This window comes from Capricornis sumatraensis, chromosome 5 (genome assembly GCF_032405125.1).
Source record: "Capricornis sumatraensis isolate serow.1 chromosome 5, serow.2, whole genome shotgun sequence".
Classification (NCBI taxonomy): domain Eukaryota; kingdom Metazoa; phylum Chordata; class Mammalia; order Artiodactyla; family Bovidae; genus Capricornis; species Capricornis sumatraensis.
In genome coordinates, this window is record NC_091073.1 from 60,941,938 (window position 1) to 60,968,190 (window position 26,253).

Below are 26,253 nucleotides of genomic sequence, written 5' to 3' on the forward strand. Positions count from 1 at the left end.
ATTCACTGGAAGGACTGATGCTGAAGCTGAAGCGCCAATACTTTGGCCACCTGATGGGAAGAGCCCACTCATTGGAAAAGACCCTGATGTTGGGAAAGATTGAAGGCAGGAGAAGTGGGTGACACAGGATGAGATGGTTGGATGGTATCACCAACTCAATGCACATGAGTTTGAGCAAGCTCTGCGAGGTGGTGAAGGACAGGGAAGCCTAGCGTGCTGCAGTCCATGGGGTCACAAAGTGTGGGATACGACTGACTGACTGAATAATAACAACACATGACACACTCCTACACACAAGCCTCAGGCCCCAGCTAGTGATTGTTCTTATCAAAGGGGCAGTGAGGGGCACTTACTGGTCTCCTGGTAACTAAGGAGCTCATCTGACCTCACTTCCCCTATAATTGGTAACTTGCTTTACCATCATCTCTTTTGTTTGCTTTATTTTCTGAATGGAGACGAAAACTCTTTAAAATTAAAAGGGAGTGTTTTATGCTGTTCTTATTTTACATCTGCATACTACTCTCCAGCTACTCTTCTAACATGAAGCTCAAAATAGGAACTTCATAAAGTCTATTGCTGATTCTATAAATATTTATAGGATAGCCTAAAAAGGAGCAGTATCTAGAAGCTTAATAAATTTCATTGGTACTTCTGGAACTGTATCGCCAAACATTTAGAAATATTAATCCACTGAAGAAAAAAAATTAAGAAGCTGCCACGATAAAAATCAATTCAATCAACTTCTGGTTTCAGTCATGATGAAAATAATGGATACTGGACTTCTCTTTCCCCTGTAAACTACTATAAAACAAGTTGCTTCATATATTATATCTGTTTTCAGAAAATGGATAATAGCACTGTGATGGATGAGTAAAAATAATACATTGCCAGTTTTATGCTGGACAGTATTTTCCAAATTGCAACACAGGGACGTTAAACCCAAATGAAGGGTATATATCTACCTCAGTTGGTGGAGAAAAAAAAAAAAGACTGGCATTCAGCATACTTTAAAAGCAAGAGAAATTTGTGGGACAGGTACTAGAGAGAAGAGAACTTCAGAGGAAGAGCTCAAGAAACCCGGACTGGGATTCTTTGTATCTTTGTCCAAATACTGAGCTCTATACATATAGGGGTAATCCCTGGTGGCTCAGTGGTCAAGGATCTGCTGCAATGTAGGAGACATGGGTCTGATCCTGGAGTTGGGAAGATCCCCTGGAGAAGGAAACAGTAACCCACTCCAGTATCCTGCCTGGGAAATTCATGAACAGAGAAGCCTGGTGGGCTACAGTCCACGGGATCGAAAGGGTTGGACACAACTGAGTGATTAAACCACCACCACCACCACCACAACCATTGTATAGGACAAGACTCTGTGAGGCCTGATAGGGGAGTTTCCAGGGGCTGTGAAGCTTAATGGGGATTCTAGAAGTCACAGCACTGGACTCAGTATGTTGGAACTCTGACATACAGAGTGGAGAGATCTTACTCAACACTTTAGGCACATACCAAATATAAAAGAACACTTTTTACCGCATGAAGCTTAGGGCTTTCTGTTGGTGGCAGGTGCATAGATAAGGGTAAAGGAAACAAAGGGAGTAGAGTTGATGTATCAGAAAATTTAATTATTGCTTTTTAAGTGAATCTCATAAAAACTGAAAGTGACAGTAAAAGTCAAATTAAAGGAAAAGCAAACCTTGATAACATGTATCAGTTCAGTTCAGTTCAGTCGCTCAGTCATGTCTGACTCTGCAACCCCATGAATCGCAGCACACCAGGCCTCCCTGTCCATCACCAACTCCTGGAGTTCACTCAGATTCACGTCAAACACATCTCAGAGCCCTATATTTACAACTATTTTAGCAGCAACAACAAAAAACCAACAGATAATGCTCTTGAGAAAGATCACTTTAAATACTGTGCAGTAAGGCTGAGCAATACCTTCTTGGCCTGCTCCTGTTTTTGGACTACGAGACCAGTTAACACTTATTAAAATCATCTTTCTGGCTCATATTTCTCAGGCTGGTGATAATATAACCCAAAGCTGGCTAAAGAAATATTTTACTGAATATTTCCCTGGTTTTGACTCAGCACAAACTTAACACATTTCTGAGTTTAAACCACAGTGATACTAAGCCATCTACAGTTTACTTTGGCCAAATTTAAGTTTTATCAGTTGACCCTAATTAGTACAACCTAAGGGTAGACGTCTGAAGCTGTGTGTAAATTCTTCTTAGGAGAGCCTAATTTGCATTTTGGTGAATTAGAAGGAGCATGGAACAGACAGGGCAGTAAAGCAAGAAGCCACTTTTTAATGGCAAGTAGCTAACACTGCTCTGTTCTATTTGCATCCTTGAGCTTCCAACCATCTCTACTAATAGAACATGAGCTCCTTTATGCACAAATTATTACAGCAGAGTCTTCAAAAAACAATATAATTAAGTCTATACCCTTGGTGCAACAACAAACACACTACAAATCTGACTGCTCTCTTGAAAATCAAAATAAAATTCTCAAAGGAGAGGAGTTTATAAAACACTTGATTATCCCTTACTCATAAAAGACTGACACTTTTTATGCCAATTCTTATTAGCATTTCATATAGGCTATAAAGAGGTGGCAAGAATACACAGAAAAACTGTACAAAAAAGATCTTCACGACCCAGATAATTATGATGGTGTGATCACTCATCTACAGCCAGACATCCTGGAATGTGAAGTCAAGGGGGGCTTAGGAAGCATCACTATGAACAAACCTAGTGGAATTAATGGAATTCCAGTTGAGCTACTTCAAATCCTAAAAGATGATGCTGTAAAAGTGCTGCACTCAATATGTCAGCAAATTTGGAAAACTCACCAGTGGCCACAAGACTGGAAAAGGTCAGTTTTCATTCCAATCTCGAAGAAAAGCATGCCAAAGAATGCTCAAACTACTGCACAATTGCACTCATCTCACACGCTAGTAAAGCAATGTTCAAAATTCTCCAAGCCAGGCTTCAGCAATACATGAACCATGAACTTCCAGATGTTCAAGCTGGTTTTAGAAAAGGCAGAGGAACCAGAGAACAAATTGCCAACATCCGCTGGATCATGGAAAAAGCAAGAGAGTTCCAGAAAAACATCTGCTGCTGCTTTACTGACTAAGCCAAAGCCTTTGACTGCATAGATCACAATAAACTGTGGAAAATTCTGAAAGAGATGGGAATACCAGAGCACCTGACCTGCCTCTTGAGAAATCTCTATGCAGGTCAGGAAGCAACCGTTAGAACTGGACATGGAACAACAGACTGGTTCCAAATAGGAAAAGGAGTACATCAAGGCTGTATACTGTCACCATGCTTATTTAACTTATATGCAGAGTACATCATGAGAAACGCTGGGCTGGAAGAAGCACAAGCTGGAATCAAGATTGTGGGGAGAAATATCAAAAACCTCAGATACGCAGATGAAACCACACTTATGGCAGAAAGTGAAGAAGAACTAAAGAGCCTCTTGATGAAAGTGAAAGGGGAGAGTGAAAGGCTGGCTTAAAGCCCAACATTCAGAAAACTAAGATCATGGCATCTGGTCCCATCACTTCATGGGAAATAGATGGGGAAACAGTGGAAACAGTGGCTGACTTATTTTTTGGGGCTTCAAAATCACTGCAGATGATGACTTCAGCCATGAAATAAAAGACGCTTACTCCTTGGAAGGAAAATTATGACCAACCTAGACAGCATATTAAAAAGCAGAAACATTACTTTGCCAACAAAGGTCCGGATAGTCAAGGCTATGGTTTTTCTAGTGGTCATGTATGGATGTGAGAGTTGGACTATAAAGAAAGCTGAGCACTGAAGAATTGATGCTTTTGAACTGTGGTGTTGGAGAAGACTCTTGAGAGTCCCTTGGACTGCAAGGAGATCCACCCAGTCCATCCTGAAAGAGATCAGTCCTGGGTTTTCATTGGAAGGACTGACGTTGAAGCTGAAACTCCAATACTTTGGTCACCTGATGTGAAGAGCTGATTCATTTGAAAAGACTTTGATGCTGGGAAATATTGATGGAAGGAGGAGAAGGGGATGACAGAGAATGAGATGGTTGGATGGCATCACCAACTCAATGGACATGAGTTTGGGTAAACTGTGGGAGTTGGTGCTGGACAGGGAGGCCTGGTGTGCTGTGATTCATCGGGTCACAAAGAGTTGGACATGACTGAGCGACTGAACTGAACTGAAGATATTTATGTAAAAAAATATAACAGTGTACTGTATATGTAAGTTATCCTAAAAAATGGAATTTATTATTGGTTATTAATTTAAAAATTCTAAAGTACTTTTTTAAGAATTCACAACTGATAATTTTTAGAAATAGAGCTACAAAGAGAATTTTATATTGTTAGGGGAAAGGAAATTAGAGGATGAGTTTTACTTTTTTTCAATTAATTGCTTTCACTTGATACAGCATATATATTTTAGTAAGTATATATCTCAACACTTATCTTCAAATTTTTACTTATTTATTTATTTTTGGCCATGCTGGGTCTTTGCTGCTGTGAGGGCTTTCCTTTAGTTGTGGTGAGTGGGCGCTACTCTTTAGTTGCAGTGCATGGGCTTCTCACTGTGGTGGCTTCTCTTGTTGAGGAATATGGACTCTACGGCATGTGGGCTTCAGCAGTTGCAGCACGTGGGCTCAGTGGTTGCCACTCTGGGGCTCTAGAGCACACGCTAACAGTTGTGGCACACAGGCTTTGTTGCACTGCGGCACGTGGGATCTTCCCAGACCAGGGATCGAAACGATATCTCTTGCACTGGTAGGCGGATTCTCTACCACTGAGCCACCAGGATGTTCAGGTCAGTTCAGTCACTCAGTTGTGTCTGACTCTTTGCGACCCTACGGACTGTAGCATGTCAGGCTTTCCTGTCCATCACCAATTCCTGGAGTTTGCTCAAACTCACTGTCCATTGCGTTGGTGACGCCATCCAACCATCTCATCCTGTCATCCTCTTCTCCCGCCTTCAATCTTTCCCAGCATCAGGGTCTTTTCCAATGACTCAGTTCTTCGCATTAGGTGGCCAAAGTATTGGAGTTTCAGATTCAACATCAGTCCTTCCAATGAATATTCAGGACTGATTTCCTTTAGGATGGACCAGTTTGATCTCCTTGCAGTACAAGGGACTCTCAAATCTGCTCCAACACCACAGTTCAAAAGCATCAATTTTTTGGCACTCAGCTTTCTTTATAGTCCAGCTGTCACATACATACATGACTACCAGAAGAATCATATCTTTGACCAGATGGACATTTGTTGGCAAAGTAATGTTTCTGCTTTTTAATATGCTGTCTAGGTTGGTCATAGCTTTTCTTCCAAGGAGTAAGCGTCTTTTAATTTCATGGCTGCAGTCACCATCTGCAGTGATTTTGGAGCCCCCCAAAAATAAAGTCTGACACTGTTTCCACTGTTTCCCCATCTATGTGCCATGAAGTGATGGGACCAGACGCCATGATCTTAGTTTTCTGAATGTTGAGCTTTAAGCGAACTTTTTCACTCTCCTCTTTCACTTTCATCAACAGGCTCTTTAGTTCTTCTTCACTTTCTGCCGTAAGTGTGGTTTCATCTTCATATCTGAGGCTATTGATATTTCTCTCAGCAATCTTGATTCCAGCTTGTGCTTCCTCCAGCCCAGCGTTTCTCATGATGTACTCTGCATATAAGTTAAATAAGCACAGTGACAAATAAGCAGCCTTTATGTACTCCTTTTCCTATTTAGAACCCGGCTGTTGTTCCATATCCAGTTCTAACTATTGCTTCCTGACCTGCATAGAGATTTCTCAGGAGGCAGGTCAGATGGTCTGGTATTCCCATCTCTTTCAGAATTTTCCATAGTTTATTGTGATCCACACAGTCAAAGGCTTTGGCTTAGTCAATAAAGCAGAAGCAGATGTTTTTCTGGAACTCTCTTGCTTTTTTGATAATCCAACGGATATTGGCAATTTGATCTCTGGTTCCTCTGCCTTTTCTAAAACCAGCTTGAATATCTGGAAGTTCAGCGTTCACGTACTGTTGAAGCTTGGCTTGGAGAATTTTGAGCATTACTTTGCTACTGTGTGAGATGAGTGCAATTGTGCGGTAGTTTGAGCATTCTTTGGCATTGCCCTTCTTTGGAACTGGAATGAAAACTGACCTTTTCCAGTCCTGTGGCCACTGCTGAGTTTTCCAAATTTGCTGGCATATTGAGTGCAGTAGTTTCATAGCATCATTTTTTAGGATTTGAAATAGCTCAACTGGAATTCCATCACCTCCACTAGCTTTGTTCGTAGTGAGGCTTCCGAAGGCCCACTTGACTTCACATTCCAGCATGTCTGGCTCTAGATGAGTGATCACACTGTCATGGTTATTTGGATCTTGAAGCTCTTTTTTGTATAGTTCTGTGTGTTCTTGCCACCTCTTCTTAATATCTTCTGCTTCTGTTAGGTCCATAATATTTCTGTCCCTTATTTTGCCCATCTTTGAATGAAATGTTCCCTTGGTATCTCTAATTTTCTTGAAGAGATTTCTAGTCTTTCCCATTTATTGTTTTCCTCTATTTCTTTGCATTGATCACTGATCTTCACAATGATCACCAGGATGTTGGGGAAATTAAATAAATAAGTCTTGTTTAGTCTTAAGAGACAAAGCACAGCAGGCCTCTGACCTTGCTTCTAAACTGCATGGACACTGCCCTGACGTGAGTGTAAGCCTTGCAGCACCATAGATAAGATATGGGACAAATCTTGGGACTGTTGAGCCCCTGAAGTGGGTTTGGCCAACCAAGCCCCAGGCTTAACACTCAAGTTTTACAGGATAGAGAAAACAGCATTATAATGAACTAAGAGCTGCAATTTGCTCACAGATTGATGATATTATCAGTTTGCATCCTGAGATTACAACCAGGAACTCCAAACTTTCTGAAGTCTCACCCACAGAGCGGACGCACTGCTTGGGAACCTTCCCCAACTGGGACTCCAGATGTGCTGTAGCACGGGATTTCCATGCTGCATCCCCTTAAGCCTGGATGTTGGTCAACACCCAATTTGGTGATATATATCCTGTGTTGTTTCTATTCCCTATTTTCTTTTAATGTTAGTATAACATTAAAAAGTGACTTATTTTGTTAACAAATCCTTTGAACCTAAGATGAAAGTGAAAACTCTCACCAAAACACAGGGAAGCCCTTTAATAAGTACATATCTTAAAAGCACAGTTACATGTTTGTCACTAAGAGGACTTTTTGAGAAAAACAGGAGATGCAAGTCAAGATATGGAAATGAACTAGAATGATAAATCCAACAATTAAGGAATCAAGTATACTGAAGTAGAATGTAATTGTTTTTATTTTATTCTTTAAATATATTAAGAAATAAAATAATGGCAACATGCTTTCCCTCTTGTCCACTCTAATAAAGCATACTCTATGAAGTGTCTGTCTGTACATTATAAAACAAATAGGAAATTATTATTTCTTAATATAGGAACACCAAATATATACTGATATACTTTTAATCAAACTTTACTTATACATAAAATAAATCATGTGAAGATGAAAGATAAATTATTTTAATTCCATACCTATTATGTCTATAATAGCTTTCCTCATCTTGTAATCAATTCAGCAAATTAAGGAGACAGTTATCTATTTGTTGAAATTGGCTCTGCTGACAGTTATGTCAAGAACACCAAATAGTTAGTAAACCTGGAAGCTATTCAAGTCAGGTAACTCGGTCACTGTCTCTTTTATTTTTTTAATTGTGAAAACTTTCACAATCAGGAAAGTTGAAAGACTAGTACAATGCACATCTGTATACCAAATCAGTTCAGTTCAGTTGCTCAGTCGTGTCCGACTCTTTGCGACCCCATGAACGGCAGCATGCCAGGCCCCTCTGTCCATCACGAATATCTATACTCAATAACTGTTCACATTTTGCCACAGCTTCTCTCTCTCTCCTCCCCTCCCATACACCATCGACACATATATATTTAGCACTAAACACCTCTTGCTTTGCTGAACCATTTGAAAGTAAGAAAGCTGCAGACTTCACAACACTTCACTCCTAAATGCTTCAGCATTCTTCTACTGAAAATAAGGGCATTCTCCTATATACAACCACAGTGCCACTAATAATTCCAAAGTAGAGCCTAACACCTGGGTAATACTTAAATTTCTTCAACTGCCTCAAGTATGTCTTTTACTGTTCATCTCTTCCCCAGCTCCCACCAAGACCTTCCTAGGTTCACACATTTCATTTGTTTGTTAGGTGCTCTGCCTCCAAATCTCCACCCCCCACCCAATTTTTTATTTTAATCCAATTCCCCCACCCTCTGAACTGTAAACCACAAAATAACTAAACAGCCTGGTACTTTGACTCTGATGTCTGGAAAAGGGAATTTTTTTGCAACTCAATAATGGTCTTCTAAAGTATATGGACAATAACTGTTGAATGCAAGTACTCTGCTTCCAATGAGGTCTACTTACTCAGACCCCTTGAATGGTTAGCAAATCTAGGTGAAAGAGAGCCACATCACCACTATGCCCCTCCACCCTTATTTCCATTGCTGCTAACTTGGTATGATGAGATGAAACAATACAGAGCTTTAACGATTTCTTTCTTCTGTAGAGTACATGTTGATCACTGCTGATGAAGTATTAGTGAGGAAGAAACTGAGTGGAAGACACTTGTGACAAATGCTACTACTACTACTAAGTCGCTTCGGTCGTGTCCGACTCTGTGCGACCCCACAGACAGCAGCCCACCAGGCTCCCTCGTCCCTGAGATTTTCCAGGCAAGAACACTGGAGTGGGTTGCCATTTCCTTCTCCAGTTTTCCTTTAAAATTGGAGGAAGTTACAGTTCAGTACACACAGGCAAAGTCGTATCTGACCCTTTGTGACCCCATGGACTGTAGCCCACCAGGCTCCTCTGTCCATGGAATTCTCTAGGCAAGAATACTGGAGTAGGTTGCCACTAAATAAGAAATTTTTTTTTCCTTTTTTTCCCTTTCCTCCTGTCCTTCCTTCCTTTTTTCTTTTCTTCCTTTGGTATGATTGGTATTGGTTAGGATTAATGATAGCTATGTTTGAAGTCATTTACAAATAGAAAAATATAATTTTTGGAGACAATCCATAGAAAGCATCAAGAGATGCTTTCTATGACATCTTTGATGGCACATTCAAGCCATCATTTTTGTGGTTTTATTTTTTTCTAAACAAGTCCCATACTAGGTAGATATACTAGATTTTATTCATGGGTTTACAGAATAGAGGGATGAAGAGAATGTCACAGATGTTATCTGTTTGAACTGCTCAAAGTGGCTGATGAAATCAGATAAAATTTTCATTACAAAATAGGCTTGGATAAAAACCATAGTTGTAAGAATACAACATCAGCTGATGTATTAAGCAAAGAGCCATAATAACAAGCTGTATGTTTGTGTGATTTGTTTAAAATGTCAAGAATGGTAGCAAAGGGGTCAGCACATAGTGTTGCATCTTTATTCATAAGCTGAAGCAGAGGAAACATTAATGAAACGGCAGACACAGCAGATGGCATGCAACATAGTCATAGGGGACTGACATGTAGGTAGAAAATGAAATTTGTGAGTTAGTTTGGAAATTATAAAAATCAGCCAATTTGGGAAGAAGCAATTTAGAAAATGTCAATTTAGGTAAGTATTTGTATATAGGAAAGAAAAAACTGATGCTTAAATGACAAATCCAATGGAAACAGCTTGTATTAACATAAGGAAGTAAAACTAAGGTTGATGTTATTCATACGATATCAAAAACATTTCATAGATACTGACATATTAGATTCGTAATAGTTTCCTGTCTGAATGGCTACACAAGTGCCTATGAGAGAAAAGAGCACACTTCTAAGGTTCCCTCCCAACCAGCTCAGAGGCAGCAGCATGGCAGAACCTGCTAGGAATTCTCATTCCAGGGGCCTAGTTGCACTCCTCCCTAATACAGAACACCACAAATCTCCCAACCAAAGTTAGAACAGCAGCCCAAAGGCTCCACAGAAAGGCTGCAGAACTCCTTATTCCTCATGCTTTCCATTTCTAGAACCATGGATTATCTCGGAGGTGTCTGGGATTATTTAATTTACACCTCCATCTTGTTGTCATAAGTATTTCAAGTGGTTATAAAACAATATAGCAGAAAAATTAGTAAAGGAAGAAAGAAAAATTAGGGTGGGATGGGCACACAAATTGAAGATTAAAAAAAAAAGAAATATAAATGTACATCCACACATTCAAACCTCTAGGTGCTCCAATTTTGGCTACTGGCTTTCTTAGAAAAGGGAAACAGTTGGACAGGAGTTCATGTAACAAAGAATTTTGCTGGTTTTGTCCCCTGTTCCTAGGAGACAACTTCTAAAGCCCTGGAATTCCTTGAGTGTTTGGAGTGTCTTTCTTACTCCTGGTGGGCCTTTTGACGTCACCTGATAGTTTACACTAAATGAGATAACTCCAGGATGGGGACTGCCATGTTCAAAGACCAACATGTGATCAGTTGGCTAGGGTTTTGAACCACAGGACATCAGCCTGACTTCAGGAAGGGGAGGGGAATGGGAGTTTGAATTCAATCATGTGGTCAGTGAGTCAGTCAATCAAACTTCATGGAGTTTCAGCAAAAACTCTAGACACCAAAGCTCAGGTAAGGTTTCCTGAGTGTGTATTGTTATAATATAATACTGTGTGTATTGTTATACACTGATGTATCAGAAGAGCAATACATCCCTGGAGATGATGAAAGCTTTGTGTTTCGGGTTCTCCCAGACCTTACCCTATGTATCTCTCTGGCTGGTTCTGATTTGGACTTATTTCCACAATAAAATCTGTAATAATAAACATAGGTTTTCCTGAGCTTTCTGAGTTATTATAGCAAACTAATGAACCTGAGGGGGCATAGTGGGAACCTCTTGAATTTGCAGCCAGCTGGTCAGAAGTGAAGGCAGCTTAGGGAGCCCGCAATTGTGGCTGCTGTTTGGAGAGATGATAGTCTTGTGAAGTCTGGCCTAACTCTGGGAAGTCAGAAGCCATTAATAATAAGTATACTATGTGATAGAATGGGCAATATACTTAGAATGTGTATGTGTGTTAGTTGCTCAGTGGTGTCTGACTCTTTGTGACCCCAAGGACTGTAGCCCACCAGGCTTCTCTGTCCATGGAATTCCCCAGGCAAGAATACTGGAATGGATTGCTATTCCCTTCTCCAGAGGAACTTCCCAACCGGGAGACTGAACTCTGGTCTCCTGCATCACAGGCAGCTTCTTTTACCTTTTGAGCTATAGTGAAGTCCATATACTTAGAACAAAGAGACCAAACAAAACAGACTGTGTCTCATATTGATTCTTCAAAGCCAGCTGTCATGCCAAAGCATATCCCGAAACTTAGTGAAAGCAATGCAGAGGGGTAGGGTAAGAACCATCAGGATACAATAGATAGCTGTTTCCTTCTGATTGGAGGTCGACAGTTTAAGACTTCTTAGAAAAACTGTGACCTTCCCTAAAAAAATTTTCCCTGAACATGGCTTTTATAAATACTGGTTGATAATATTCTCAACTTTGTTCTTCCAGTCAAGTAGCTTGATTGTTGCTTTTCTAAGCTGAATTGGATGTGCAGCCACTGGCCTTAGAAGGCAAATGGGAGACATCTGAGTTGACTCTGTCTTATGAAAGCTGCAGAGTCCTAAATATGAACAGGAGTTGACATGGAAAGTCATTTAACTCTTTGTCAAAAATGACTCAAGGGGACAGACACACACTAGATAAAAAGAGTCCCCTAAAAAAATCATTTTTATTCCCCATCTCATCCCCCTAACACCAACTACTAGCCTCCAAAGTTGTACCTCATTTATCATGGTCACAATTTTTAACACAGATTAAAGTTTAAAGAAGGTGTCACCAGTTGCCCAGCCCTGATTTTGGGGAGGGGGGGTAAGTTGGGGGCTGTCAGGAATGTACCCAAAGAACACCTGCCAATGAGTGACATAATTTGTTAGCACATCCTCCAATGACAAATTTCCAGCAAAATGTATACCAAGGTACATTAAACATAGTAATTTACTAATAATTCACTGATAACTATGTCAAAAGGCCAAGATTAGATATTAAACAATAACAGGTTTTGGAATTTATTCATGACAACTAGTTAGTAAGGCCAACTGTCTCTCTTAGTAGACAAATACATATGTGTGCATATCTTTCTGAATTCTATTAAATGAGGAGAAGCCTCTACTTTAACCAAAAGTGGCATTTAATCACTTAGAATTGATACTTTTGAACTGTGGTGTTACAGAAGACTTGTGTTGTTAAGAGTCCCTTACTGCAAGAAGATCAAACCAGTCCATCCTAAAGGAAATCAGTCCTGAACATTCATTGGAAGGACTGATGCTGAAGCTGAAACTCCAATACTTTGGCCACCTGATGTGAAGAACTGACTCACTGGAAAAGACCCTGATGCTGGGAAAGATTGAAGGCGGGAGGAGAGGGGATGACAGAGGATGAGATGGTTGGATGGCACCATGAGGTGATGGACATGAGTTTGAGTAGGCTCTGGGAGTTAGTGATGGACAGGGAAGCCTGGTGTACTGCAGTCCATGGGGTCACAAAGGGTGGGACATGACTGAGCAAATGAACTGAACTGAATCACCTAGATATTAATTAAAATAAAGCAGAGGGAGGAAGAATTTCACTCTGCTTAGGATGAGGAAAGCCACAAGAGAACATCCTTACAATGAGAAAAAGTTGGATTAAAAAAAAAGAAAAGACAAACCCTAAACAAACAAAATCCCTGCACAACTTATTTTGACTCCAAGAAAGCTGAAGTCAAAAGGCAACCAAACTGAATTCCAAAAGGTGACAAACTCTCTAAAGAGAGGCAGGGATACAGGAACTATTTCACCTTTGGCAGAGCAAGAGATGAAAAGGGCAAGAAAGAAGAAAAGAGCTGAAATTTTAAAGAGCCCTGGGAGTCCTGGACACAAGGGAATCCAGCTCTTTTCCACAGGCTTCCTCCAAGATCTCGGGAGAAAGACTGGCAGGAGAGAAAGGACACATGAACAATGGGCCTTCCATGGTGTGATAGTCACTCAGTCATGTTTGACTCTTTGTGCCCCCATGGACTATAGCCTGCCAGGCTCCTCTGTCCATGGAATTCTCCAGGCAAGAATACGGAGTGGGTTGTCATTTCCTTCTCCAGGGGATTTTCCCAACCCAGGGATCAAACATGGGTCTTCTGCATTGCAGGCAGATTCTTTACCATCTGAGTCACCAAGGAAGCTACTATTAAGAGACATTTCTAAGTATAAAGACAAGTCAACTTAAAAAGTATCTGCAGATAACATGCTTGATTTTACCTTATAATCTATAGACAATATATTAGAATATTTAATGAATCCATACACTTTTTTCAAAGGAATACCTGAAACAGAAGTAACAATAAAGTTCTAAATGACAATCATCAATCAGATGAAATAATTTAGATGAAGCTTGTCTCTCTCGAAGAGATGAGGACTGGGCAAGCAGTCAGGAAGAAAATACAATGTGCTTTTAACTTTGTATGAAAAATAATGTTCAGTTCCCTGTTGCTTAACACAGTTCTGTTTTTGTCACATAAATGCTCTATTCAAATTACTGTCTGAATACTTTATTAAAACTCCGCTTCTGGCCTTTGTTTTCGAATCTGTTTGCTTCCTGGGACCTTGCTAGTTTCTGTCAGTTCTTTAGCTGCTGGCTGGGGGAGGGACCACGGTACCACACTGATACAAAGCAGAGGTCTGCACTGCTGGGGGATAGGGGCAGGGATACTAAGAAGTAAAACTAGAGTATTACTGAGTTCTTTTTGACTGTACAAGAGTGTTTTGTGGTATAAGAGCTGGATATAAAGTCAGACCTGGAAGATCCTAACTTGGAAGTTTTAAAGCAAGTCTGACAGTGCATTTTTCTTAGAATGTTCAACAAAGTTATAGGCATGTATTTTGGTATAAAAGGATTTAAAAATAAAATTAAAAAACTTACAATGCTTAAAATTTACACAGATGAAGGTCTGTCTTTTTAAACTTGGGGCAGGTCTAGCCAGAAGCTGATGGGATAGCAGGGAAAGAAGGCAGATGGAGGAGATCCGCAGCACCAGCCTCAGCCCATTCTGCACACCTGGCTAAATCCAGGGACCAGTAAAGGTCCACAGTATATTCACTTTTTGCTTACGTGCTGGGATTATGAAAGATCCTCACAAGAAAAATGGATAAAACATGAGTGTTTGGGAATCTTTGAGGAGGAGACACCTTGAAGAAGAATAAATCCTGGAACAGTTTAGAATTTGTTTATGCTTTCAGCTACTGATTAAAGTTTAGGGTAAAAAATGAAGCAGTAGACGGTCAACAAAATGGAGGCTTAAAAGAAAACTAATAAAAATTCTTTTTAGGCAATGCAGAAAAAGGTCTGTACTGTTGATACAAATGAATCACTAGCTTTCTTCTGAAGTAACTTGTTTCCAATACCAAAACCCAGAGGCATACCAAATGACAAAGCCCCTGATACACATATGGAACCCTGAGGAGCCTTTGCTCTTAAATAAGAGTGGGAACATTTGCTACTTCCAAGCACAGCACTGGGGATTCTGGAATGGCACTCCTTTGGGGAACAGACATCAGTGTATGAAGAATGGTACGTCAGCCATTGCTGGTAATAAAGAAAGCAATCAGAGAAGTCTGCTGCCTACTTCCTATTCTTCATCCCCCGTACCAACCAGAGTAAAGGATTTGAAAATAACATGGACAGGTCTATTTCTTGGTTGAAAACAGGTGACATGGACACTTCATCTGGCTAAAACACATGCCATTTATTCAGCCAAGATTTCTCAAAAGTTGGCTAAACATTTGGTTTTATACTGGGCATTGCAACCTGTGACTTCTTGTTCATAATTTGAAATTCAGAATAGGTTTAAATTTTTCCTACCCACTGAAAAGAGACTTTAGTAAATTAACCAGTCAACATAAGTTTTGAGTATCCACACTGTAACTGGTAGCTAAATCAATGCTCCGCAGAAGGCAATTTTTCTTAAATCACTCCAGTCACCCATTTGAACTACTCTAAATATCTTTATGTTCCAGAAGCATTCCAAAGGCATTCATTAGCTTATAGATCCATTTTAAAGTCTTATCTCAGATACAACCATCTCCAAAATCTCTTCCTTTCCCTTCAGAAAAGCCATGAGATTTTAGAGAAGAGCATTCCAAGTAAAATAAAGAGTAAGTGGTGCTGGCTGGAGCTTCCTGTATCTGAGGAACAGAGACATGGCCAGTGTGATGGGACACAGTTAGCAAAGAGAGTGGGTGAGGGAAACAGGTACCACCCTTTGAGATCTTGGTAAGGAGGCTGGATTTTTATTTTAAATAAATTTGAAAGTATCGGCAAGTTTTAATACTAGAGTTATGTGAATTGGACACGTGAGTACTCAAAGAGTTACAGTAAAAGCTTATTTTTTTCCTATCATATCCTTTATTTTATCTAACACACAAAATGAGAAAATTAAAGTATAAAAAGCTCAATAACATTAATAATATAAGGATTAGGGGACAAGTACATAACAAAGTAAAATGGAAACATGGACAAATTTTATATATGATATTGATGTCCTGTTTCAACCACTTTCAGGACAGAATCTGCCTGTAACTTAAATATTTTAGAAACTCTCTGACCTGGGGTCAGGTAAAAAGCTACTTTTTCCCAAAGAATTGCTCTCTTAAGTGTCAAAAATTGCTAGATAACCCGGGGAAAGACTAACCTGCCTGCCAGAATCTGATGATGTAAGCATTAGAATTTATGTTAGCAATGTAACTCATGCAATATACTTAAAAACACATCTCTGCAGGTAGAGGCAGGAATAACTGCATTAAAACAAGGGTTATCAAAGATACAATACAGTTTCTTAAATGTAAAAATCCAGTGTTCTCTGCATTTTGAGGTGGTGAAAAGTTAAGTTTATGGCAATATCAAGATGTCTTAAATGAATAAGAAAATGCACGTCAATGATTAAATGCAGACAGTAAAACAAAAAAGCCAGGGAGAAATTTCCTAACTGGATGATGATACACACTCCCCCAAATCCATGAGATCTGATCTGACTAATATCTCACCTTTTTGAAAGATATCAATACCTCCCACCCTTTTTGAAACTGCAAAGATGAAGGCAATAACCATCTGTTTGCTACACAGGACACACTGTCAGTATTTTTCTCCTACTTTCAATCTCCATGAGGTGGCTTTTGAAGAGTAAGGAAGAGACAGGATAGTGAGAACATCTTTAAAAAACTAACTAGAAGAGAAAAAAAATTATACAACTTTAACCATTTACATGGAATAGATCATCACAATGAAAAAAAGAGAAGTTTAACTACAGAACAAAAAATTGCAAGAGTTAAACAGATGAGACCTAGAAAAGCCCAATTTTTTTCTTAATTAATTAAATCGCTTAAAAATGCAAGACTTTATTTCTTATTGTATATACTACTTGGATTACCTACATTTCTTACTGAAACTTTTGTTTAAAAGATTTTTAATTAATTTGTTACAATATTGTTTCTGTTTTATGTTCTGGATTTTTGGCCATGAGGTATATGGGATCTTAGGTGCCTAACTAGGGAATGAACCCAGACCCTCTGCATTGGAAGGTGAAGTCATAGCCACTGGACTGCCAGGGAAGTTTCTTAATTTCTATTTGTATTAAAGATATCAGGGACTCTATCCTACCTAGGCAAGAAAAGACAGACTTTAAAAAACTGAAAGGTGCTATGGAGACTGTGAAATACTTACTTGCCTTTTACACTAAAGAAGAGAGAGGCTATCAGCATGAATCAGTATAGCATTACCTACCTAAGAAAGTATCTTACTGGCTAAACTTAGAGTCAGGTATAACCTATGTTTCTATAAAGATAGAAGAAATTTGAAAAACAAATTATCTTTGAGTTTTAAAAGAAAATATAAGTGGCTTTGTGCTCGTGCTCAGTCACTTCAGTTGTGTCTGACTCTTTTCGACCTTTTGGCCTGTAGCCCACCAGGCTCCTCTGTCCATGGGAATCTCCAGGTAAGAATATTAGAGTGGATTGCCATGGCTTCCTCCAGGGATCTTCCTGACCTAGGGACTGAACTTGAGTCTCCTGCATTGCAGGCAGATTCTTTACTGCTGGGCCACGGGGGAAGGCCATAAGTAGCTTACGCTGAAAGAGATTAGAATTTCTATTTACCACTGATCTAAGATAACAAGAAATTAGATGAAAAAAAAAATCTTAGCAATGGAAACAGAATACTACTATTTATTTCCCTGTTCATCCATTTTTATTAATTCTAAAAACTGTCTATTTTGAAAATGTTACATTTGCTTATAGAAGGAAGTTCCAATTTGATAAAGGATCCTGGTAAAGAATGGTGCTTGGGGCTGGATAACAGGAGCTTGAGCTCTTTCATTTCTACTTAATACAGAACAGAACTGAGGCCATGAGCACATCTCCTCGTATCTTCAAACTTGTTTTTCCATCTAAACAGAGACAATGGTAATGCCTTAGTGATCTCACAGAGCCAATGTATATACAAATTGCCATGTAAATTTTAAGTTCTTGTTGAAGTTCAAAGTGGTAAACTTTAGGATTCAGTTTAGTATTGTTTCAGACTGTGCTTATATTTGTTTCCTAAATGAAAACATTAACTAAAATGAAGGTTAATATCACTCAAAGGTCACTCAAGCTAACTTCATCTCTGTTGCATTGTTAATAATAATGTTATAGTCAATGGGAAACATCTCATTTTTGGGAAAGTTACTCTAGATGCAATTATAAAATTTATGCTACAAAGCTAGGAATTATGCAAGAAAGATATAAATATATTTTACTTTAAAGTCACTGATATAATAATTTGATCCTTTATTAAAAATTTCTGAAATCTATAAAGAAAAGTGGCACAAGGGAGAAAAATTTTAGTGGGGATATATAATTTCATTTTACTGTTTTACTATGGGGTGGGGGAGTGGGATATATGAAGTAGCATTAAAAACAACCACAACAAAAAAACCATTTCTCTCCAGAGGAACAAATTGTTATATAGATTAAATTTTTCATAAAATATTTATAGTTGTCATGAATGACCTCTCAGGCTGACATTTATAATAGTGACATACACACAAAAAAAATCCACTTTGATGCAGCTAAATGGATGTTTCCCCTCATCCCAACTTAATTAAAAGTTATATCTTGCCCTGAGAACTTATGAGTGTCATTTATCTTCTACTGTGGGCAAATGTAAAAATACTAGTATTATTTTTTTTTATGCTTAAGTGAAAAGTGTATGCCATGATTAAGTATGTCTGCCTCAGCTATTTTATCTCTCTTCCTTTAATCCAGGAGATCTGACTATATGGCACTATAGAAACACCACACCAATACTTGAGGATCAAATTTAAGTTAATACTTTATGAACAAGGCTCAGAGAAAATACAAAACTGAACCTGACAGTCTCAACCATTAAAGAGGCATCTAATCCAGTAGGGAAGAAAGGTTTTTAAATAACTGTAATTGAAAAGCCAAGTTAAATACTGTTATTAATAGAGTTTAGAAAAGGTAATTAATTCTGACTGGCAGCATCAGGAAGTTTTTGCGCAAAGTGTGGTATTTGAGCAATGTCTTGAGGGGTATGTTATTTACACAGGTGGGGTTGGAATTCCTGACTGATGAAGCATATTCCTGAAAGCACCTAACATACAAGTAACTGTGAGATACGGAGTGTTTTCCTTAGAGTGCAGTCTCTAAAAGAGTAGGGGCTGTGACTTATCTCACCCACTGCTATATCAACAGCATTTGGAACAGTGTCTGGTGCAAGATAAATATTAAATAAATGAATGAATAAACTGGACCCTGGGTAAGTGAAAGAAAAAAAAAATTGGAGAAAGATACTGGAAATGTAGTTTGAGCCCAGAAAAGCTTAAGAATATGTAGGTGAAAAAGACCACTCCAAGTTTTAGGAGGATAAAGTGATCTACTACGTGTTTTAATATTAAACTTCTAAAGGCAATGCCAATTGATTATAGAGAGGTGATTCCATTTACAAGGTAACATAAAAGGCACCAGGAGCACAAAGAAAAGTATGGATACAGGACTGAGAGTTGGAACTGACAGGACTTGACAAATGACTGAGGTATGCAAACGAGTTAAAGATAATTTCAGAAATTTCCAAACTGAGTGACCAGGGAAATGGTGGTGCTATTATGTAAGAAGAGGAAAACAACCAAACTGCAAATTCTGGTTCAGAAAAAAACAAAGTCAGTTTTAGGCACATTAAAATTAAGGTGCCATTGATTCATATGGAAAAGTTCAACATATTGGAAGTTAGGATTGGCATTTAGAGGTAAACCAGCAAGAAAGCTGGAGATGAACCCAATCAATGGATATTGACTCTGACTGCCTGTTTCTGTGGCAGCATCAAAATTTAAGCCATCAGCATAGCTTATAAATACCATAGCATGGTATTTATAAGCGTGCATACAGGGACCTTGGAAAACTTACCTATTTAAAACAAAAGAGGGGAAAGGATTACTGGAAGAGATTAAGATAGAATGATGAGATTAAGGGAATATTTTTAAAGAAGGAAGCTAAAGGGATGAAGGGGTACAAGCTATTCAAACCCTCAAGAATCTTTCCTAATTCTGTCATTCTCCCTTCAGAGTGCACATGAAAAAGTTCAAATAAGTGTCAAGTAGGAGTCAAGCTCTTAAAAAAAAAACAAAACCAAACCTAGGAACACAGACAAATCTTATAAATGTCACAAGGAACCAGTGAGGTCAAGAAGCAAATGGAAAAAAGTAGATCATTTAGACTCTATATACCTCTGTTACTTGTTCAGAAACAATTTTTTTTAAAATGAAGTTTATAAAAAATACATGAACTTAGCTCAAACTACCGCACAATTGCACTCATCTCACACACTAGTAAAGTAATGCTCAAAATTCTCCAACCCAGGATTCAGCAATACGTGAACCGTGAACTCCCTGATGTTCAAGCTGGTTTTAGAAAAGGCAGAGGAACCAGAGAACAAATTGCCAACATCCGCTGGATCATGGAAAAAGCAAGAGAGTTCCAGAAAAAACATCTATTTCTGCTTTACTGACTATGCCAAAGCCTTTGACTGTGTGGATCACAATAAACTGTGGAAAATTCTGAAAGAGATGGGAATACCAGACCACCTGACCTGCCTCTTGAGAAACCTATACAGGTCAGGAAGTAAAAGTTAGAATTGGACATGGAAGAACAGACTGTTTCCAAATAGGAAAAGGAGTACGTCAAGGCTGTATATTGTCACCCTGCTTATTTAACTTATATGCAGAGTACATTATGAGAAACACTGGGCTGGAAGAAGCACAAGCTGGAATCAAGATTGCCGGGAGAAATATCAACCACCTTAGATATGCAGATGACACCACCCTTATGACAGAAAGTGAAGAACTAAAAAGTCTCTTGATGAAAGTGAAAGTAGAGAGTGAAAAAGTTGGCTTAAAGCTCAACATTCAGAAAACGAAGATCGTGCCATCTGGTCCCATCACTTCATGGGAAATAGATGGGGAAACAGTGGAAACAGTGTCAGACTTTATTTTGGGGGGTTCCAAAATCACTGCAGATGGTGACTGCAGCCATGAAATTAAAAGACGCTTATTCCTTGGAAGGAATGACCAACCTAGATAGCATATTGAAAAGAAGAGACATTACTTTGTCAACAAAGGTACGTCTAATCAAGGCTATGGTTCTTCCAGTGGTCATGTATGGATGTGAGAGCTGGACTGTGAAGAAAGCTGAGCACCGAAGAACTGATGCTTTTGAACTGTGGTGTTGGAGAAGACTCTTGAGAGTCCCTTGGACTGCAACGAGATCCAACCAGTCCATTCTAAAGATCAGTCCTGGGTATTCTTTGGAGGGAATAATGCTAAAGCTGAAACTCCAGTACTTTGGCCACCTCATGTGAAGAGTTGACTCATTGGAAAAGACTCTGATGCTGGGAGGGATTAGGGGTAGGAGGAGAAGGGGACGACAGAGGATGAGATGGCTGGATGGCACCACCAACTCGATGGACGTGAGTCTGAGTGAATTCCGGGAGTTGGTGATGGACAGGGAGGCCTGGCGTGCTGCGATTCATGGGGTCGCAAAGAGTCAGACACGACTGAGCGACTGAACTGAACTGAACTGAGTACTACTGAAGGATATCTAAATACAAGACATAATTCCTGCCTCAAAGAAATTACAAAGCCATTTTGAACTAAGAGCAAATCATACAAAGGTATTTACACTAAATCCTTTCTTTAGTGTTCCAAATGAGAGAGCAAAGATGAACGATACCAATGCAAGTCATCACTAATGCAAATCAGGAGGGCAAATGCCACTCTGGTTTGAGGGTCTTCTCTCACAGACTTGAGACCCTACTGACATTGAGTTGAGATCATTCAAATACAGAATGGATTATATACCCATTACCATAAAGCAAGTTAATGGGTTTAAACGATAACCCTGTATGCGAGACAGCAAAAGAGACACAGATGTATATTACAGTCTTTTGGACTCTGTGGGGGAGGGAGAGGGTGGGATGATTTGGGAGAATGGCACTGAAACATGTATAATATCATATAAGAAACGAGTTTCCAGTGTAGGTTCGATGCAGGATACAGGATGCTTGGGGCTGGTGCCTGGGATGACCCAGAGAGATGGTATGGGGAGGGAGGTGTGGGGGGGGTTCCGGATTGGGAACACGTGTACACGTGTGGCAGATTCACGGTGAGGTATGGCAAAACCAATTCAGTATTGTAAAGTAAAATAAAGTTAAAAAAAAACCCAAAAAACTACATTTCAGTGCCTTTCAGGTGTAGTATACCAATGCACACTATTTAAAGTGGTTGAAAAAGTGCTTGTCTTTTAACATCCTTACCACCATTTACTGTTACTCTTCTCAAATCTTGTTAACTTGATAGAAGGAAAAAGGTGTATTATTGCTTTGGTTGAAAGTTTTCATTTGATCATTTGGGTTTCTTTGTGGAAATGTCTGTTACTGATTTGTAGAGCTTGTTATATCTAAAAGACATCCTGTTGTCATTGCCAGTTCCCGAAGTGACAGATTTTATTTTCATGGGCTCCAAAATCACTGCAGATGGTAACTGCAGCCATGGAATTAAAAGACACTTGCTCCTTGGAAGAAAAGTTATGACAAACCTAGAAAGAGTATTAAAAAGCAGAGACATCACTTTGCCAACAAAGGTCTATATAGTCAAGCTATGGTTTTTCCAGTAGTCACATACGGATGTGAGAGCTAGACCATAGAAAAGGTTGAGCGCCAAAGAACTGATGCTTTCAAACTGTGGTGCTAGAGTATACTCTTGAGAATCCCTTGGTCAGCAAGGGGATCAAACCAGTCAATCCTAAAGGAAATCAACACTGAATATTTATTGGAAGGATTGATGCTGAAAGTGAAGTTCCTATATTTTGGCCACCTGATGCCAAGAGTCAACTCACTGAAAAGACCCTGATGCTGGGAAAGACCGATAGTAGAAGGAAAAGGGGGCAACAGTATGAGATGGTTGGATGGCATCACTGACTCAATGGACATGAGTCTGAGCAAACTCCAGGAGACAGTGAAGGACACGGAAGCCTGATGTGTTGCGGTCCATGGGGTTGCAAAGCGTCAGACATGATGGAGCGACTGAACAACAACAGTATAGATCCACGTGCATTTTCCTTCTTTTTCTACAGCTCTTCAAATACCCAAATCAATCTCACTGTTAAGACACAATATTATTGTATTTTTTTCTTTTTTTGGCCACACTGATGCTGTAAGGCATGTGGGACCTTAGTTCCCCCACCAGGGATCAAGCCCATGCCCCCTGCATAGGGAGCATGAAGTCTTAACCACTGGAGCTCCAGGGAAGTGCCAATATTATTGTTATTTGTACTATAGGCAACATTTACTGAGCGCTTTCTACCTAACAGCTACTGTAGTAAGTATATTACATGTATTATCTCACTTAATCTTCACAAGCCCTGTGTTCTATCATTATCTCCATTCCTGAGATAACACATTTGCCTTTATTTCTCTAGATTCTACACTCTCTTATGACATGAATTACACCTCGTATAAACATCTAGTTAGGTTGGAATTCAGTGAATACGCAAGTATGTATGAACAGACTTCATCATTTTTTTCTTTTAAGCCGCCATAATGCTCACTTTCATCAAATTTACCACTTTGTCAGAGTATAAAGTTGCTAAAAAGAAGGGATGTTGTCATTTGTCATAAGAAGTATGTATTTGGCTTTAGTCTCCATTTCTGGCACTTAGCTCCTAAAATGCTGGGAATTTCTTAAGTGTTAAGAGCCATAGTGTTTCTTGTTATGTTAATGAACTGACTTTTGGAGAGCACATAGGCAACTTAAGGATGAAGGCCTACCATGTGATTTTGAAGGTTGGAACTTCATAGTTCTCAATGGCCAATGATTTAATCAATCACACCTAGTATTTAATGAGGTTTTTATAAAAACCCAAGCACTACCTGGGAAGTCTACCATAAAAACCCAAAAGGACATGGTTCAGAGAGCCTCCAGGCTGATGAATCAGAACATGTCTACATGCTGCCTTGCACGTGTGCATGCTCGGTCGCTCAGTCATGTCCAGTATTTTGCCACCACAAGGACTATAGCCCATCAGGCTCCTCTGTCCATGAGATTTTCCTGGCCAGAATACAGGCATGAGTTGCCATTTTCTCCAGGGGATCTTCCTGACCCAGGGATTGAACTCACATCTCCAGAACTGCAGGCAGATTCTTTACCATTGAGCCACCTGGACATGCTGCCTTGGTGGGCCTCAGATTTCACGGGGATAGAGCTTCTTTGGTATCTCACCCTAAGTATCTTTTCATCTGGATGTCAGTCCACATTCATTAGTATGCTTTGTATCATTACCATTAACCTAGTGAATAAACTAGCTTCCTGAGTTCTGTGAACCAAAACCAAGGAAGGTGGGTGGTGGTGAGAGCCATTTTATAGAGGTTTATAGCCAGTTGGTCAGAAGTACAGGGAACAACCTCGATTTGTGAATGGTATATGAAGTAGATAAATAAAGAATGTTCAAACCACTGTACAATTACAGTCATTTCACATGCTAGCAAAGGAATGCTCAAAATTCTCCAAGCTAGGCTTCAACAGTATGTGAACTGAGAACTCCTAGATGTTCAAGCTGGATTGAGAAAAGGCAGAGAGAGGAAGCAGAGATCAAATTTTCAGTATCTGCTGTATCACAGAAAAAGCAACAGAATTCCAGAAAAACATCTACTTCTGCTTCACTGACTGTGCTAAAGCCTTTGACTGTGTGGATCACAATAAACTGTGGAAAATTCTGAAAGAGATGGGAATACCAGACCACCTGATCTGCCTCCTGAGAAACCTGTATACAGGTCAAGTTTAGAATCAGACATGGAACAACAGACTGGTCCCAAATAGGCAAAGGAGTATGTCAAGGCTGTATATTGTCACCTTGCTTTTTTAACTTAAATGCAGAGTACATCATGAGAAATGTTGGGCTGGATGAAACACAAGCTGGAATCAAGACTGCCAGGAGAAATACCAGAAAATCTCAGATATGCAGATGACATAACTCTTATGGCAGAAAACAAAGACCTAAAGAGCCTGCTGATGAAAGTGAAAGAGGAGAGTGAAAAAGCTGGCTTAAAACTCAACATTTAAAAACTGAAGATCATGGCATCTGGTCCCATCACTTCACAGCAAACAGATGGGGAAACAATGGCAACAGTGACAGATTTTATTTTCTTGGGCTCCAAAATCACTGCAGATAGTGACTGCAGCCATGAAATTAAAAGACACTTGCTTCCTGGAAGAAAAGCTATGACAAACCTAGAGAACATATTAAACAAGCAGAGACATTCCTTTGCCAACAAAGGTCCATCTAGTCAAGGCTACGGTTTTTCCAGCAGTCATGTATGGATGTGAGAGTTGGACCATAAAGAAAGCTGAGCACTGAAGAATTGATACTTTTAAACTGTGGTATTGGAGAAGACTATAGAGTCCTTTGGATAGCAAGGAGATCAAACCAGTCAATCCTGAAGGAAATCAACCCTGAATATTCATTGGAAGGACTGATGCTGCAGCTGAAGCTCCAATACTTTGGCCACCTGATGTGAAGAGCTGATTCTTTGGAAAAGACCCTGATGCTGGGAAAGATAGAAGGCAGAAGGAGAAGGGGGCACCAGAGGATGAGATGGTTGGATGGCATCACCAATTCAATGGATATGAGTTTGAGGAAGCTCGGGGAGATGGTGAAGGACAGGGAAGCCTGGTGTGCTGCAGTCCATGGGGTTGCAAAGCGTCAACTGAAGGACAGAACAACATATGAAGTGGATGTCAGTCTTGCAGGTCTGAGCCCTTAACCTGTGGCATCTGATGCTGTCTTTGGATAGACAATGTCAGGATTGAGTTGTGCTGTATCAACAGAATATCCAGCTCATGTCAGAGAATTGCTTGGTGGTGTGAGGAAAGAGCCCATATGCTGAAAGCTGGTGTCAAAATCTTAAAAGGTTATCTCAATTTTATAGATGCACATATTTCTGGAAACTTGAATCTATCTACAGGCATACAGTAAAGATTCTGTGTACTGAGTAACCGCCGAAGTAGTACCATTTAAGTTCTTATAAAAAAAAACCTATAGGTGTACTAGGATTATGATAGCTGATTATTCTTGATTAAGACCACTATAAGAGTGAAAAAATTCATGGAAATAAAAAATTATGAATAAGTACTACCAAACAAAATTCATAAAACGATAGCAAATTTATCCTCATTCTGCAGATTTCTTATATATTACAATAAGGAAAGAAGAGAAGTCCTCTTTCTTCATTGGGTTTGTTGCTACAGGGAAAGCATAATTTTTCTTATATATAGATCAATATCCAACAATACCATCTCTGCCTATGGGAGAAATAAACGGCTGGGATGTTTACAAAATATAATGTGCTTCAGGGGACTTTCTCAAATCTTATGACTTTAGTAGACAGAAATTATTTTCCTCTTAGATCTCTTGAGGATTTAGCAGAAATACTGAAATCATAACTTTCTCTTACAACATATCTAGCCAAGTCCAAAGATACAGGGTACACTTCAGTAAATACTGAAAAAAGAAAAGAAAAGAGCCAGTCATTTTCAAGT

At 39.3% G+C, this 26,253-nt stretch overlaps 1 protein-coding gene across 2 annotated transcripts in view; it reads right to left on the bottom strand.

Annotated features, from left to right (window-relative positions):
• Positions 1-26,253, bottom strand: part of ZNF277 (zinc finger protein 277) — a 134,308-nt gene that overhangs the window by 28,164 nt on the left and 79,891 nt on the right. The window lies entirely within an intron of this gene.